At 35.3% G+C, this 18106-nt stretch overlaps 1 long non-coding RNA gene across 2 annotated transcripts in view; it reads left to right on the top strand.

Annotated features, from left to right (window-relative positions):
* Positions 1-18106, top strand: part of LOC146996618 (uncharacterized) — a 115994-nt gene that overhangs the window by 77760 nt on the left and 20128 nt on the right. The gene's annotated exons all lie outside the window — the stretch shown is intronic.

The raw sequence follows: 18106 nt of genomic DNA, 5'->3' as shown, positions 1-18106 counted from the left end.
TATACTTTAATAATTTGAATATTTGGTTTGATGATTCTGCATTTTCAAAAAATAGCCAAACCTATTAATTTAATCTGCCGATTTCAAATAATTTATTTAGAAGATTTATCTTTGCTATCTTCAATGGCACAAGCAATGAAATTCTGAGATTATTATTGTGTTCGTTAAGATATTTAATATTTTTGTAATCCTTTTCTATTATTATTTACGTGTTCCCCCCTAAGAACATCTCTCCCTGCACGGAAGAAAGAGATGTCTTCGTGGATAACTTTCTAAGGTAAACTGGCTCGTATTAACCAGTTACACATGGCGAAAACTACGAAAATGTCTGTGCAGCTAGCACGTTCGCGGGATTCCAACCTCCGATCAAAATACGGCTAATCTTTGGAATATGGTAACAGGTAGTTTGGCGACATTTTGGTAAGGCGATAAAGGTTACTAGCTAGGACTTTAGCACTGTACATGGATAAAGTCAAGAGTGTGCGCAATGCCATTTTTGTGCAATTCTGGGATGTTTTTTTAAGTGAAAATAGGTCGACGTGTACATGGATGATTACGTGTATGTGCAATTATTAAAAAAGCGGCAAGCAGTGGGCGATTCTGCACTTTGCCCCAATTTCGCACCTAATCTTCGTCATGATTAAGCAGTTTTGTTCCATAAAAGTTCTAGCATAAGCGTAATTCGGCTAGCAGATTGTTGGAAAAAAATGTTGAGTAAAAAAAAAAAAAAAAAAAAAAAAAAAAAGCTTTTACTTCGTGAAAACAAAATGGCGACCAAAACAAAACTAGCAGGTTGCTGTAGCAGGGTTGGAAGCCAAATTTCAGCCGAAAAATCGCCAAGTTACCATAATCCAAAGATTTACTAACTAAACTAACTTTGGATTAATATACAAGTGCCTACTTTAAGATTGGCCGTAAATTAACAAAAAGCCGTATGTAGTACAGAGAGCTGCTAAAACTACGATATGTTTAAAAAAATTATCAAGAGGATTAAACCTCTGGCCTTGAAGGCAACCAGCAACCGAGTAAAACTACTATGGCAAGCGGCCTGCTTCTAATAACTCCTTCCTCTCTCTTGCTTGGCAAAAAGCCACAACTTAAGTACTTGGCGTTAGCAAGACAAATTTGCATAAATAAGTTAAAAGCTTTTAATTCTGGCCGGAAGTAGAAAATAAGAAGTGATAGTAAAGATTTAAAATAAAATAAACGTTAGTAAAACTTCGGATCCTTACAATGGTAGCGCATTCGGCACGTATTCTAAGGTTTCACGTATTCTAAGGTGGTTCGAATCCCGGCGAGGGCATTGCACATTTTTCACATCATGACAACCTAATGACCTCTTGCACGAACTAAAAGGTGGTTGACGATAATTCGTCAACAGCAGGATTTGGCGACTGGGTACCCTAATACCCAGTCGTCCTTTAAAAGTGGGAATATATAAGGAGTATTCCAGCAAGCTTCTCATGTAATTTACCCATTAGCGGAAAAATAAAAAAAAAGGTTAAACACGCGTGATATACCCATTATGGGGCAAATGAGACGCTGACAAAAAGAGACTAAAAAAGTAATATCATAGTACTTCCAGCATGCCTTCGTGGAGTAACGGTAGAACACTGGGTGCGCATTCGAGAAGTCCAGATTCGAGAGCCGACGAAGGCATTGCACATTTTTGATATTTCATGCTTCGAAATAACCTAATGACTACTCTCTACTCTGACCCAAATAAAGAAAAAAAGTAATCTCTTTTTTTCTTTATTTGGGTCAATCTCTATTAAAAAAATCAGCCTGTTACTTTTTTAAAATTCATTTAACTTCTTGTAAGGCTCTTTATCTTCTTTCATCTGGCTGCTGTTATAAGATCATCTAGTTCTTAATTTGTTATTTCACGATCGTCCTTCTCGGCTCATTCTTTGGTTTCTCCTTTTTCCATATTTGAAAATTCTTTGCACTCTATTGCTTTTGCAGGTTGTACGATTTCTTTAGCTCAGTCGATGGAAATTCCCTAAAATTGTTGGCGACTTCTAAGCAGAAGTGATGCCAGTAATCATTGATTGTTGACGAATTAGCATGTTCTCGTGCGAGTTTAATCATTTCTATGCAGTCAGTGCCGTAGTTAGGGTGGGGCAAGGGGGATCTGTACCCGGGCGCAGCATTCAGGGGGTGCGAAATTGATGTTACGAAATTTTCGAATGAAATGTTTTCCCTTCTTGGCGCAGAAAAAGGGGCGCCTAATCTTTAGTTGTACCCGGGCGCCGGAAACCCTAGCTACGCCTCTGTACGCAGTGATGAATTTCTTCCAAATGTCATTAGTGTGTCATGTTTTCCTTCGTCTAGTGTTTTATAAACATAGTAAACGTTAAATTCTTTTACGGCTCCTCGATTCATTGGTTGGATTGGCGTCTGGTGGAAGGAATAAAACCTCTGCATTTAGGCGCATTGTTCCGAGAGCTTCGGTGGGCCCACCAGCGGCCGAGCGGTAAAGTATCTGAACGCTGGTAATTCAGTCCGAGGTTCGAATCCCGCAAACGGGCTGGCTGCATGGGCGTTTTCGTGGTTTTCCCCATGTGTAACGTGTATACGACCCATTTTCCCCTTAGAAAGTCCTCCACGAAAGCATCCCTCCCCTTAAGCAAATAGGCCTAGTGTGCTTTGCCATAATTAAATAAACCAAACCAAACCTGAAAGCTTCAATACCATGTCCTGGAATATTATCGGAAATTTAGAGAACCTTAACCCTTTGGGACCCAATGTTTTTTCTTTGGTTTTAGATTATTTGGAAATATGGATTTTTAACAATAAATATGGTAAAATATTTCAAAAAAGTGAAAATATTTACATTTCAGGTGCAAATAAGGATGGGACAAATGTATCCCAGTGGGATTTTTAACTGGGCTATATATGTCCCAATGGCAAAATAGAGGTTTTATGTATTACAAAATGAAAGTCTGGACACATGTCTCTTAGGCACATAGCCTCTGGGACACATCCAATTATGTGGTAAATCAAAAATAAATAAATGTCACAACATGTCACTCAAAGAGACGACCAACTTTCCCGAGGAAATCGTTCCAAAAAAATGACACAAGAATTGCAATATATGCACAAATACAGGATAAAAAGTAGGTCATATGCAGCTCCGTTGCTGTTTACAAACATACTGACTCGCGCAGAGGTGTCTCTGCTTTCTTTTGAAAACATTTCGAAAACGTCACCAGTAGTTGAAACACCCGCTGTTTTCCGCGTAAAACAGAACGTAGATGACCCGGTGTACATATTTTGGTGTGCGTTGGGATCTATATGTACCTGTGGGACCGAAAGGGTTAAAGCTCGGGTTTTGCAGTTCTAAGCAATGTTTTTCTTCGTTAAAGAATGATTTATTTTATTTTTTTATTTATTTATTTTTTTTCCATTTATTAAAGAGAGCTGTTGTAACAGTGAATAACGTGTAACTGAAATTTTTGCGTTGGCCAAATTAAAGAGAAACAACTAAAATAACGCGTATTCGCAAAATCAGGTTCCTCAAGACCGCCTTCGGCAAGGGTTGTTTTAATGGGTCACTATTTACTTACATCTTTGCTTATGAAGGGTGTATTGGATTTATTACACTATAGCAAAGCACAATAGAAAGACAAAAGATGCTGTTATGGAAGACGTACGGAAGAAAACTGACTCACATTACAAAGAGAGAAAAGGCGAAAGTACTCATTTCAAATTAATTCCTTCAGCTTTGGTGGACAATTGCTTTTGATACGTTTAATTATAAAATATGCTTAGCGTTAGAGTATGAAAATAGGGAACCTTACACAAAGTAGTTAAAATGCTTAATATGTAACAACGAAAAGGACTTAAAATGAAATCACATTGGGGTATAACAACACTAGCGGCCCATTTCTATGTGTACATGAAAAGAAAATGTTTAAAAACATCTCAGTATGAATGAAATCCGCTTATTCTTCAAAAGCAACAACCCATTTCTAAATAATGTTTTGTTGCCAAACCAAAATAAAAAAAAAAAAAATGACACAGGTTAATAGATGTACGTATGACATCATGATTTAAATCTAATGGAATATAACATTAGATAGCTAAATCTAATGTGCTAAACTTTTTCTCAATATCGATAAAAGAATTAAAGTGGCAATAACGTACCGTGTCAATTATCCTAACCCGAAACAAAAAAAAGCTGCCAACAGCAACTATTTATTTAAAATGCTGACAAGAAAACATTTTCGACATACAGTTCACATGCTTTCTTCGACGTTAGAAAAAGACCTTCTATAATAATATATTTAATGTTTGGAAATTCTATTTTTATTTCATATTTTGTAGAATATACAAATTTTTATTTAACAAACTCTACAATTTGAACGCGAGCAGTGGCAACACTTTCCGAAATAAAGCAGAATTTTATCTTCAGCGCACGAGACCGTTGCCACTCGGATAAATGAGTGCGAAAATGAGAGCTTTTAATTAATTTATCCGCTGATTCAATCCCTACAAAGATGAGAATGATCGAAATGGCTTCCAACGAATTTTTGGAATTCGGGAGTACTTTTCTCGAAACTCAACTCCCCGCCGTTTCGAAGATGATGTCACAAACAAATAGACAGATTTTTATTAGTACAAATGTGCTTCGTTATTGTTCAAAATTAAATTTGTCGGGTTTAGATCAAGCATCAGGTTTTCCGGTTAAACACTTGTAGGGCTTGATTTGAAATGATTATGTTTTTTTGTCATTTATTATAATGCGTTTACAGTTCATGCGTTTCGCAAGAAAGCTAAGCAAACAAGCTGCCTGTGTTTCATTTGATGAAAAGGGCGAATGGTTGAAAACAAGGAAAAGAGTGCGTTTTCGCCCTATATTCGTTTTCTTAACGTAACCAAATTTAATGGTTAAATAAGCTAGAAATACATTTGCAAAGTATTGTTGAATCACTTCAATACCTGTTGAAACATTGTAGCCATTCTTAACGAATCACGACATCAAAGGAAAGCATAATTTTCCTTCTAAAATATTTTCCTCGTTTAAACATCCGTAAGGTGAAAAATAATCTTGGGAAATTTCATGCTAATGAACAAAATCATTAATAATTTCAAAATTTTACAATTTTAAACCGTAATTTTAACTCAAAATGTTTTTTAAACGAGAAACCTAAAATCCACAAGCATAAAATGTAAATGGATTCCAGTGTACAATATTTTTTGCTACATTTTCAAAGAGAAATTGCTACATTTTCAAAGAGAAATTTAGACAATAATCTCTTTAACGGAATTTAAAATTTATTAACTGATTATTTTATTGATAATCGATCTTCAGCAGAGTTGGCTACCATTTTGTATGAGATTTTCTTTCAGTTTGTTTAGTTTAATGCTCGATTTGTAGAGTCGATTAGGTTTAGAAGCAGAACAGCAGAGATGGACTCCCGCACCAGCACTTTAGCCTTTGAGGAATCGGAATACATACTCCGGAGAGAATCCACGCGGACGCAACCCTCGCGGCACCCACTGGGCAACAGCGACACTGTTACCGGACGCTACCCCTGCCGCATCTTAAACAAACGATAATGTCTGAAATGTCGGTCCCCACTCCCGAGGTAACCAAACCAAACCAAACCATACTTGTTGCAATACTATGAACGGGTCATATGGTCCCAGTCGTTGCTGAAAAGAAAGAAAACGGACTTAAAGAATTTAAAGAGCATAACTGCATTTGATTTAACTAAAATAAGTTAAAATAATTTTTTAAAAAATCTGAAAGGTTTCAGATTTTAAATTCCGTTTAAAGGGACTTTTTTTTTTTTAACATTTTGTCTGTTACCTTTATTTATTAAACGTCATGTTCTTCGCACTTAAACCATAAAATTCAGTTCAAGAGTCTTAATAATAAATAGTCTTAAATTGAGCATATCTTTACCCCTTTGCACTCGAGCGGTGCCTCTCAGGTACCACTGCATGTGATTCGATAACTCGAGCGGTGCCTGAGAGGCACCATTCAAATCGATGTGTTTATTTGTGTTTGACCTAAGGAATATCGCTTGAGAGATCTACTTGGCCTTTTGTAGATCATATTACGAGATGTCTGAATAGCTATAAGGATGTCTTATCTCAAATAAAGGTTGTCTTCGCAATGCTTACGCGATTAAATGTCTTATCTCAAAAATACTTGCGACCGCGGGTAGGACTCTGTCTTCGACATCAGTTCGAACTCAACCTTCTTGCCAATCGCAGTATTTCTTTCAAAGATACTGAGCCCAATAAGTATGGAACACAACGAAGAAGTTACTTCTAGCGAAGACGAGTTTAATTTTTCGGCAATAACGAACGAAATTACATCACTACATAGACAGCTTGCCCATGAGAACGAAGACGGAAGTGATAAAGATAGTGACGACGTTAGGGGAGCAGGAAGACAAAAATCCGAATAATCGATAGTGAATCTGGAAGCCAAAGTGATTGTACAGAAGAGACTGAACCTTCAGAATGGACAGTGTGAACAGAAAAGCGCGTTTATTGCAAAGGGTTAAAATTTCCGATACAGAGTCTCGCGCCCTGGAGATAAAAATGTTTTTTTCCGTACAGTGTTGCCATGGCTCTTTTGAAATTCTTGAGTTTATTCATCAAAAATTCATTAAAGTTTTACAAAATATGAAATCGATAATAAAACAAATCCAAATTTGGGCTTCCACGCGCCCATATTCGTAGGAGGATTACGTCATTCAAAATTCGATGGCTTTATGTACCGTTGTTTTATCACAATGCGAGAAATATACGTACATTTATGCAGATTTTTCATTTTTTAATTTCTTCAAATATAATGCAGGACTCTCAACATTTAGTGGCAACAGTTAGAAAAGTGAAACGGACATTTATAGTGAACCAACACAAAATGACAAAATGAAAACAATAGTCCTTCAGGGACAATAGTCCTTTGGACAATGGAAAACAATAGTCCTTTGGACTCACTATTGTGTATTTTATACATGCCTGCAGAGAATTTTTTTCGAAATTATTAATCATATGGTTCTTGGAACAAAAATTAACTGATTATTGTAAAAGTTGGACTGGATTTGTACTGTATTTTTAAAAAAAAATTTTGTAATTTATTGTCAAGTTATTATGAGCTTTTATATTTTTAACTTGTTCCAGCTTCAAAGGACGACATTTTTGCGATAATTAATGAATTCGATAAAGTGGCAGAAATCTTATGGGAGAAAAGGATTTCGAAATGTGTAGTCGAGGTATTGAATACTGGATTAAACCAATGTATTAAATTGGGAGACTAGAAATAACCCAAATCAAATGAAAATAGACTTGTTTAAAATAAAAGAAGACCAGTTAAATACATAAGGATGTTGGAGTAATTGAAAACATCGAAAATGACTCAGGATATTCAAGGGAGAAGGAAGATAAAAAATAAAAAATAAAAAAAAGATGGATTAAAACATGGAATTGAAGCAGATATAAAGAAGAAAAATGAGCTCACACGTAAGCCCTTGAACGAAGACATTCATATTTAAGATGAGATTAGGATTCAACTTAAACTGTTAAAGATTAGGTTTAGCCTATATTTTAGCCTCGTTATATTTATTTTCGTATTTTAACCTCGTTAGCAATTACCTCCCTTGTTACTGAGTTTATAACTTAAACGTTAAATTGCAGGATTTTAGATAGTGTTCAGATAACTAGATTAGTGTGATAAGATACATAAGTGTTTTTATTATACTATTGGATTTATTATCGTTGTTGAAATTTCAGGAAATTAGGTATACGTATGGATTTATTATACGTATTGCATGTGTAAGGAGTTAAATCGAAATTTGGAAAAAGAAAGAATGTTATGAAAGAAATTATGAAGATTATAAATAATAATAACGTAATAAGCATAGACAGTTGAAATAAGAAAAATTTGGACATTTGGGTAAAATACGAAGATAATGAAGTTTATGGGTATAAATATAATGGATACTTTTCTATTTTGCCGGCGCAAGCGGTAAGTCGCCAAATATGGTACAACCGATGCCAAACGGAATTTCCTCGCTGGTAACCTTTTACGCATCATTTTCAAAACAAGTCGCATCCATTTCTAATTAGATACTGTCATACAATTACATAGAATTTTTACCAGATAGTTCAATTTTATGCCCTAAGGCCATTCGCAGTAATTAAGTCAATTAGGATGCAATCACACCGTTCACTCGAAAATATGGAAAAGGCAAAGTCAAGGGTTAAATTCATCCTCAATTCAGACAGAAAGATTCAATTCAGACAGAAAGAACAGTTCTAATGAGAATGCACTAGCAAAGTAAAGCACTGCAGTTTTACATAATTTCTGAGTAAGCTACGTTGTTTACGTCTTACGAATTGATATAATTCTTGCATTTAAACTTGTAACCCAAATTCAGATTTAACTTGGAGAGAATTAGGTTTCTGTAGCGTAGTTTACGTGAGATGAGATCACTTCGGATCACGTGATATAAAACGGCGAATCGGGATTTAGTACCATGAAAACATAGCATATTCTTAAATTAATGTATTTTTACAAAATTTTAAACGATATTAAAATGTTTATGCCTTCGAAATAAAAATTTCTTAGAACTAACATTTGTTAACATTTTTATGTGTATACTGTGTGTTGTCGCCAATTGCGCCGGCGAAACGGAAAATTACCATATAAGGAAAAATGTTTTGCGAATAAAAACTTAAAAGAGCGCCTTTTAAAAAGAAATTTGAACGCGAAATAATAAAAGAAGTAGTATAAAATAACCAATATATAAATCGATGGTTTAATCAAAGAATGATAAAAAAATAGAGTAAAAATAATACTAAACGTATATAAACATATAACGAAGGTTAATATGTAAATATATATATATATATATATATACAGGATGACCCAAAAGTAGCTCCACAGTTTTAAATTAAAGAAGAGTATCGAAAGTTAAGTAAATTTATATTTTGAAACTCATAATAGAAAGCGTCATTCTTGAAGTTTTTATTTACGAAAAATGATGTACCCTTTCATGGTAACAAACAACCAGCTCTTTAATAGCAGAATGATTCTTGCTGTTCTCAATCGTCCTCCTATCATTGCTGCCTTTTTAATAAATGTATATTATGCTTAGTTTATGTGAATATAAATTTTATTTGCAGCGTGTCACTATGTGACAACTATGTGACAGTGTCATAATGTTTTAAATAACCACTACTTGCTATCTCCCGTTAATCTGTACATTAAATGCCTTGCGTGCTAAATATGATATATAACTGTCTTAGCATTTATACCTGTAAGTCTGATATGTGGCCTAAGCCGCATCGCATAGGTAATATCTCATATAGTAGTCTATCATAACTAATCCTATTAATATTTGTCTGTATCTGTTGTTATACTGTAGTATATATTTATCATAATGAACTTCAGTTGTCATAGAGATGATGTGACAATGTAATAGTAATAACCTGTATCTGTTGTTATACAGTATATATTTATAATCATGAATTTTTGGTCACAGCTACGATGTGACAATGTAATTTTTACTTCTGCAATTTGATTACTTAGGCAAATTCTCCTTTTAATGCAACTGGTGGCCATAATTAAACTGACAGTGCTCACAGTGTTCTGTAGCGCGATCTATTTGCGAGAATGACGTCACATTTTGTAGGAAGATTAAACAAGACGGGGGACAAAGGATTCCGCGAAAAAAAAATTAGTTCCAAAAGTCACCGCTAGGGAAATATTTGGCGCTGTGTAATAGAAAATAGAGTGTTAACAAATGCAAATCAACACGGAAACTACCTTTTATTTTGCATTTAAATGAGGTTCAATGTGGCTGCCGTTGTTGTGGACCACATATTGCATTCTGTGCACAACAACAGAAAGTAACATGTCTGCAGGAATCTCCCGTACAGTCCGTGATATGTTATCCTTCAACGTAGCCAGGTCCTGGACCACTCCTTGATAGACCTTGGACTTAAGATAACCCCATAACCAGAAGTCACATGGGGTAAGATCAGGCGACCGAGGTGGCCATGCAGTTGGAAAGTAGCGGCTAATGACTCTGTCTGTTGTGAATTTGTGTCGTAGCGTCTGTTGCACCCGTAGAGCAACGTGTGAAGGGGCTCCAATTTACATGAAAATGATTCCCCCCATGCATTGTCTTTGCTGAAGTGTCGGAATAACAAAGCTGTTCAACATGTGGCGATATTTCTCTCCGGTAACAGAACAGGTTTCCGGTCCTGTCGGGGTAATGTTCTCATAGAAGAATGGACCTACGATAAATTCCGCTGTGAACCCACAAGTTACCTTTGTAAGTAAGGGAATTATCCACAAGTAAAGGAATTGTACACACAAGTAAGGGAATTACCCACAAGTAAGGGAATTGTACACACAAGTAAGGGAATTACCCACAAGTAAGGGAATTGTACACACAAGTAAGGGAATTACCCACAAGTAAGGGAATTGCTGTGACTGCATGTGGTGATTTGTCATCCCAAATTCTGCAGTTCTGGGTATTCACAGTTCCATTCCGGTAAAAGTGGGCCTATTCTCCCCATAAGATTTTCCACGGCCAAGCATCATCCACCTCCATTCTGGCAAGAAAGTTGAGAGCAAAAGTCAATCGCTTATCATGGTCGGGGTACAGTAACTCCTGTACACGGCTGATCTTGTACGAATAGAAGTTGATAATCTTTCGTAAGATTTTCCATACCGTACAGTAAGGCATATCCATAATAAAAGGCAATTTTATTCCGTATTAATTTGCATTTGTTAACACTCTATTTTCTATTACACAGAGCCAAATATTCCCATAGCCGTGACTTTTGGAACTAATTTGTTTTTCGCGGAATCCTTCGTCCCCCGTCTTGTTTAATCTTCCTACAAAATGTGGCGTCATTCTCGCAAATAGATCGCGCTACAGAACACTGTGAGCACTGCCAGTTTAATTATGGCCACCCGGTATATAGTAAACATTTAATGTCAAGCACATTTTAAGTACTAAATCAATGTTTCTACTGTGAATGTCAATACTCCCTTTTCGCATAAATATTAGTTGCTACAATGTAGTTATGTGACGGTGTCCTAACGATATTTTATAACCACTAAATGCTATCTATTGTTATTATAATCACAATATTAACTGCCTTGCATATGTATGTGTTAAATAGGATGTACCTTTGTCCTAGCATTTATACTAGTAAGTCTGAGATGTGGCCTAAGTTGCATAGCTGGATTACTCAGGCAAACTCACCCTCTAATGTATATAGTACACATCTAATGTCAAATTGCATGAATCTTACAAATATTAACATCAGTGTTTCTACTGTGAATGTCGAACTACTTATCGGTCGATAAGTCTCTTATCATCTCTGAGTAAACTCTTTGAAACAACCCTTCTTCAGAGAATCAACTGCCACATAAACAGCAACAGCATCCTCATCCCAAGTCAATTTGGATTCCGAAAAGGCTTGGGAACGACGAATCAACTGTACCTAGTGGTGGAGATGATCTCAGATGGCTTCCACAAGAAAAAAGTTACGGGAGAACTGTTTATTGACATAGTCAAGGCCTTTGATAGGGTCTGGCTGGAGGCACTTGTCTACAAAATACACAATCTAAGCTTCCCAGATTACATCACAAACATCACCAAGTCCTACCTAACAGGTAGAAACTTCGTCGTTCACGTCTCAGGAACAAATTCTACTGTGCATCCCATAAGGGCTGGGGTACCTCAGGGATCCGTTTTAGGGCCCACCTACTTTAATATTTACGTGAACGACATCCCTACAACACACGACACAACACTGGCTATGTATGCAGATGACACAGCAATCCTCACACAATGTGCATTTGCTGGTTCAGCTATCCAACACTTACAAAATTACATACAAGCATTAGAGGCTTGGCTAGTAAAATGGAAAATCACAGCAAATGCACAAGTCAATATAAACAAAACACAAGCCATTCTCCTTACTCGTAAGGAGAAATTTAAGAAAAATCTGGTGATGTATGGCAATTCTATTCCCTGGGCCAAGCAAGTCCCTTACCTTGGGGTGACCCTCAGTAAAACTTTGTCATGGAACACACACATTACAAATATTATCAACAAGTTTCGAGCACGTAAAGCTAAACTCTTCCCCTTAATTGCTCGAAACACTGTTTTATCAATAGATAATAAGCTACTCATTTATAAATCCATTTTGCGTCCATTACTATACTATGCATGCCCTGTTTGGGCATACTCATGTAATAGATACAGAGGCAAACTTCAAGTTGCTCAAAATTGTATGCTGCGTCAAATTGTAGACGCACCATGGTATGTACGTAATAACAGAATACACCAGGAACTGGGCGTACTCCCCCTCAAATCTTTTTACTATAGAATTGCCAAGAGATTTCATAGCAGGCAGCTAGCAATTAACAACCCAGCCATAAAAATTCCTAACTACGACCAGTATGATCTTGACAATAAAGACAGACCACTGGCCATTCTCAACGAATGGATAATGTAAGCGCATAGCATAGTAATGCATTTCTGATATCATATTTATGTGTTTTGTTTTTGAGCACCTTCACTTACTTTTATCTACTGTATAGCATTATTCTATAATTACTTTTTAATACTGTATTGCACTGTTATATATATATATATATATCTTTTATTTGTTTACCTGCAACCTCTCCATTTTGATCAAGGGCATGTAACACTTTTGCACTCTTTGTGCCACTAACACCTTATCTTTCAGGACACACAGCTCAGCGGCTTTCTGCTCTTAACAGCTATAAGTAGAATTCAGCTTGGATTAGTTATGCAATTCAATTGTTATGGAAAAAAAATTTTAAAAAATTAAAAAACTAAAAATATAAATATATATATATATATTATTTCATGTCAGGTTAATTTTTTGTAATTTTGTTCGTAATGTCTAAAATATTCTACAAGGGGTAGGGCCTTCGGCCCAGGTACCCTGGTGTACCAAAACACCGCTCCACTGGGGAAGTAGTGTGAATGTCAATACTTTCTATCTACAAAATTTTATATTGTGTTTGGTGCATTTCAACATAAATATTAGCTGCCACAATATTTATGTGACTGTAATGATATTTAATAACTACTACTTGCTATCTATTGATATTATAATCACTCCATTAACTGCCATATATATGTGTATGTTAAATACGATTTCTGTTGTCCTAGCATTTATACTTGTAAGTCTGCGATGTGGTAACAACCGCAAGGCAAGTTACCCCCTTTTATGTTTTTAGTACACATTTAATGTCAAATTTCATGCATCTTATAACTATTAATAGCAACCTTTTTTTTTTTTTTTTTTTTGTTGTTGTTGTTGTTATTGCATAAATGTTTTGTGTATATCAACATAAAAGTTTTGTGTATGTCAACATAGAAATTGGTTATCACAAGTGTAATCACGATAACGGAATCTTGGAACGAAATCGCATCAATATGCACATAAATAAACATTACTTTTTATCATTAGCTACTTGAACCCTTATATTAATGGAATTGCACGTGTACTACATACTATGTAATGCATGTGTAACAAACAGTTCTCACAAATGTACTTGCATGTATGAGTTATGACCTATGCCGCATTGTTTTGGCAATATTTTATACCAGTACTCTTAATATTAGTGCGTATCTGTAGTGCAATGTTTGTGTTCAATGTAATCTCAGCACAATTCCTCAACCATAATTATTATATATCATATGTTTCTTAATATTAATTGCAGTGAATGTGATTTATCAAGGTACAGTATTATTCACTTCCCTATGCCGAGCTAATTAGTGTTGTCAATATGAACGTTGTAATGTCAGAATCATTGTCCACTTTCCTCTGTCTGTGTTAATTACCGCTAGATATTTGCAATATAGTAATTTATATCCTAATGCGCAGATATATATGGCGCAGCTTTATGTGAATCTATCATACCATACACGAATATGTCATTGTCTTGTGGTATATATACAGGCCAACTGAACCTTTACCTATGATTTATATGTATTACCAATGAGTATTGTATGTTCTTGGCTGCGCACTCCTTAATACCATTGTTAAATATGTTATGTAATTTCCCATTGTTCTAATAGCCAAACTCAAGATAAAGGTGGACGTGGCGCTGTACCAATTAACTCAATGATAAAGGGTGGTGTAACATCCCTCATCGCATATTGATGCTGTCTATTCAGATTTGACTACTAGTTGTAATATCGTATGGCTAGAAGGAGCATATTTGACATTACAATATCGACGAAAGTTTTTCTGCATAGAAATAATGCTTATTCAGTTTTCCAAACAAAATTGCTATGATGTTTATCCATTTCGCTCTATATCGAAACTTCCAAATATTTCTTTTAACCTAAAAAACGAGAAACTCAATAAATATTAATTAATGCCAGAAAGAATTATTGAAATTAAAACCATGAAGGTACTTTTGCGCCAGTGTATGTAGTATATACAGTGGAACCTCGAGCACCTGTATATGCGGGAAATTAGGGATACGAGGAAAGTATGAGCGAAACATTTGTCTCTAAATACGAGCATTGACTCCAGTAACGAGCAATGAGACAGGCTGTGGGCATGCGTGGTGCCATTTCCCGATCCGTCTCGACTCGGGTAATCCCCTCGCCAGATCACTCGATGTTCGTTGATCTACGTGTTTGTGCGCTTGTGAATTAATTGTTTAACGTGACATTTAACGTGAAAATAATTATTTCGCGATGCCTCCCAAGACTGCCTTGGGTAGTGCTGCAAAGAAAAGTAAGGAAGCCATGGCCGTTGAAATTAAGAAAGGAAGAAATCGTTAATTAAACGTAGCGTAGGGTGAGAGAATTGGCGAAGACTTACGGCCTTTCGACATCGACGATCTGCACTATTCTGAGAAAGCAGGAACGAATTAAGAAACTTGATGTAGTCAAGGAAGATACCATTACTTCCTAGCACCATCCAAAACTCCTAGAAGCTTTTGCTGGTGTGTCTTTAATGAGAAGCAGTTAAGGTCGGAAGCTATCATAAAGGTAAACGACGGTTATATTATTTACCAGTGTTATATATTAGAAAAATGGATGTTCATATTTTTGGGGGTGTGGAACGGATTAAATGGATTTCCGTTATTTTAAATGGAGAAGTTTGTTTTCAGATAAGAGAAATTCGCCATACGAGCTCAATGCTGAAACGAATTAAATTAGCATCTCGAGGCTCCACTGTACGAGGAAACACGAATTGAGTCATTGAACTGAGTAATGAGAATTGAATTGAGTAATGGGGGCAACTTCCCCTTGACAAGTCTGTCTCCAGCCTGCTCAACAATTACTCACTTACGCAATTTTTATGAATAATAAAAATTGTTTGGAATAATATATTTTTTCATGGTTTTAGGTAAGTGCAATTAATTTACATGTGCTCTTAGAATTTAAATGATATTGTAAATTAGGTCGCAGCAATAATAATTATTATTATTTTTATTTCTTTGCAATTAAAATTTCGTAATTAAATTTTAATTTTATATTTGCTTTATAAACGAATACAGAATTTTATATCTGCTCTGTCTTTTTTATATATATATTGTAATGTATTTTGCAGGAATTTACAAAACAGACAATCTTCTTAGTAGAACATAAATTTTATTTCTTGTTCACGGTGATAAACAAATGTTATACAATTCTTAAGTGACAAAATTTTTATACTACTCCTAGCTGTAAAAATCTTCAGAATTCTATCTTTTAAAACAATATCTCACGTTGCTGACGTTTTTATACAAATACGGCGTTGCCACTTCAACAATAATTATATTTATTTATTAAATAACAAGATATTACAACCTCTCCTCCCTCCAGATAAACTTTAATTTATATTTTTATAAATTAAAGTTTACGGTCTTTTTTTTTTTTTCCCAAAACAACAATATCAGCACAATACAGAATTGAAATACAAGATGTAACATAATAACATACACTGAGGAAGAGAGGAAGGAACAAAATATTTTTTATCTATATAGAGAAACAAATTATTTAATCAGGCCAGGGAGTACGACTTAATGCGTCTACATTTTTATGGTTTTTACCACTTCGATGAACGATCGAGTAATTGTAGGGTTGCAGTACTAGTGCCCATCTCATAAGTCGTGGATTTAGACTCACATTATTTTTGAGCCAAACTAAGGCATTATGATCGGTCATGATGAGGAATTTAGTATGCCCGTCTAAATAACATTGAAGTTTCTTTACAGCAAATATTATGGCGGCGCATTCCTTTTCTGTGGTAGAGCACCTTTTTTCAGTTTCTGTAAACTTCTTACTGAGGTATAATACTGGATGTTCATTGTCTCGTTCATCTTTTTGAGCTAAAATGACACCTATACCAGAGTCCGAAACATCAATTTGCAAACCGAACTCCTTATTGAAATCAGGTGAGTGTAATAGAGGCTTTTGCGGCAGTTTTACTACTTCAACAACTCGCTCTTGTCTGTTTGAAAACTTCTCCTTGACTTGTATATCAACTCCAGAACTTGGCAATTCATCTAGAGCTTTTAACTGAGAATCGTTTAATTTTGTCAGTTCTTTCTTTTCAGATAGTCTTTGCTTGTTGCGAGATGAACCTTTGTTCTTATCTGTTACTTGCATTCTCATTGAATGGGGCAACTTTGAGTACATTTTATCATGTTTATGCCTCTTTGCTAAGTTTTCTGACGCGAGCTTGTATTCTGAATGTATTTTTAATTTCTCAGCTTTAGAAGCATCTTCATGAGTTCTTTTATAAGAATTTCTTCGATCTGCTGCTAACGAACTGTCAAACACATCTTTACTTTTTGGGGAAGAAGGAACTGATGAACTTGTAGAGGAATAATCATACACACTATCCATAAAAGGTGGTTCACCAGGTGAACAAGGTGAGTCAGCTTTCATATTAATAACTTCAATTTTCTCATTAGTAGATGAACGCTTAGATTGTTTGCCTGATTTCTGTGAACCATTGACAGAGGCTTGACTCTTAAGAGGGTGAGTATTGACCAAATTACCCTGAGCTTTAGCACTATTATTTGTTTGGTTCTGAATCAAAGTTGTGTAGTTCTGCATTTGATCCCTATATTTTTCAGGAATAACAATTAATTCCCTTTCATTTCCATTTTTATCTATTTTCCTTTTCACCAACGATCCGTTTTCTTTTACTTTGAAAGCATTTGTCTTGCTGGAATTTTCATTTTTAGCTTCGTTAAGCAATGACGCTAGATCTCTGCTTTCATGCTGAGATTCAATTAATTCCTTTGAATTAACATTAATCACTTTCTTAATTTACTTCTAGTTTCTCCATTTCGTTTTCTCTATTTCGATCTTCTTCACGAGATCTTTTTACTTGACATCGTGTCAAAACCGCATTTATCCTTTCTAAATTTAAGAACTGTTTATCTTTGAACAACTGAGCAGTTTTCTTACGCAATACATATCTGCCAGGATCATTTGTAACAACAGCTGCCTTTGTTTTTATATGACCAAGTTCACAATTAATTTCAACTTCAGCTAACGGTAGACACACTAAAATGGTCATTTAAGAGATATTGTACCCAGACATGTTCTCCAATCATTTTTGCTTTATCTACGTATTTTCGAGAAATAACATCTACTGTGGCTCCTGTGTCTCGAAGAATAGTCATTTCATACCAATTAACTAAACCGTTAATTGTATACGTCTTTAATAAATCATGATTCGAAAATACGCAATTTATCTTTTCATTTGGTTTTAAGGGAGGACACTGAGGCTTAAAATGTTCGTATGACCCACACTCGAAACAACGTGGTCGATATCTTTTGTCATATAAATTTTCTTGGTTTTTGTTTTGGAACTGGTTTCTATGCCGATGATCTTTCTGGTATTTTGAATCATCCCATTTATCAGAATGCTTAAAATGAGGCGGATGTTCTATTTTTTTTCGCAAATTTATCGGAACTAGGTTTAACTGATCCTTTGTTAAATCTCTCAGTTTGACTGGCAAAAAATTTGGTTTTATTGTTTTTCTCACATCTTCAAAATCTTCAATTTTCTTAACCATTTCAGTAGGTGAAATGATGGTTGTCCATTGATCCATAAAATGTTC

The sequence above is a fragment of the Stegodyphus dumicola genome, chromosome 7 (genome assembly GCF_044657685.1).
Source record: "Stegodyphus dumicola isolate Sdum_Otavi_A_Nest chromosome 7, ASM4465768v1".
Taxonomy (NCBI): domain Eukaryota; kingdom Metazoa; phylum Arthropoda; class Arachnida; order Araneae; family Eresidae; genus Stegodyphus; species Stegodyphus dumicola.
The sequence above is the reverse complement of the archived record's forward strand: the minus strand, read 5'-3'. Positions and strand labels throughout refer to the sequence as shown.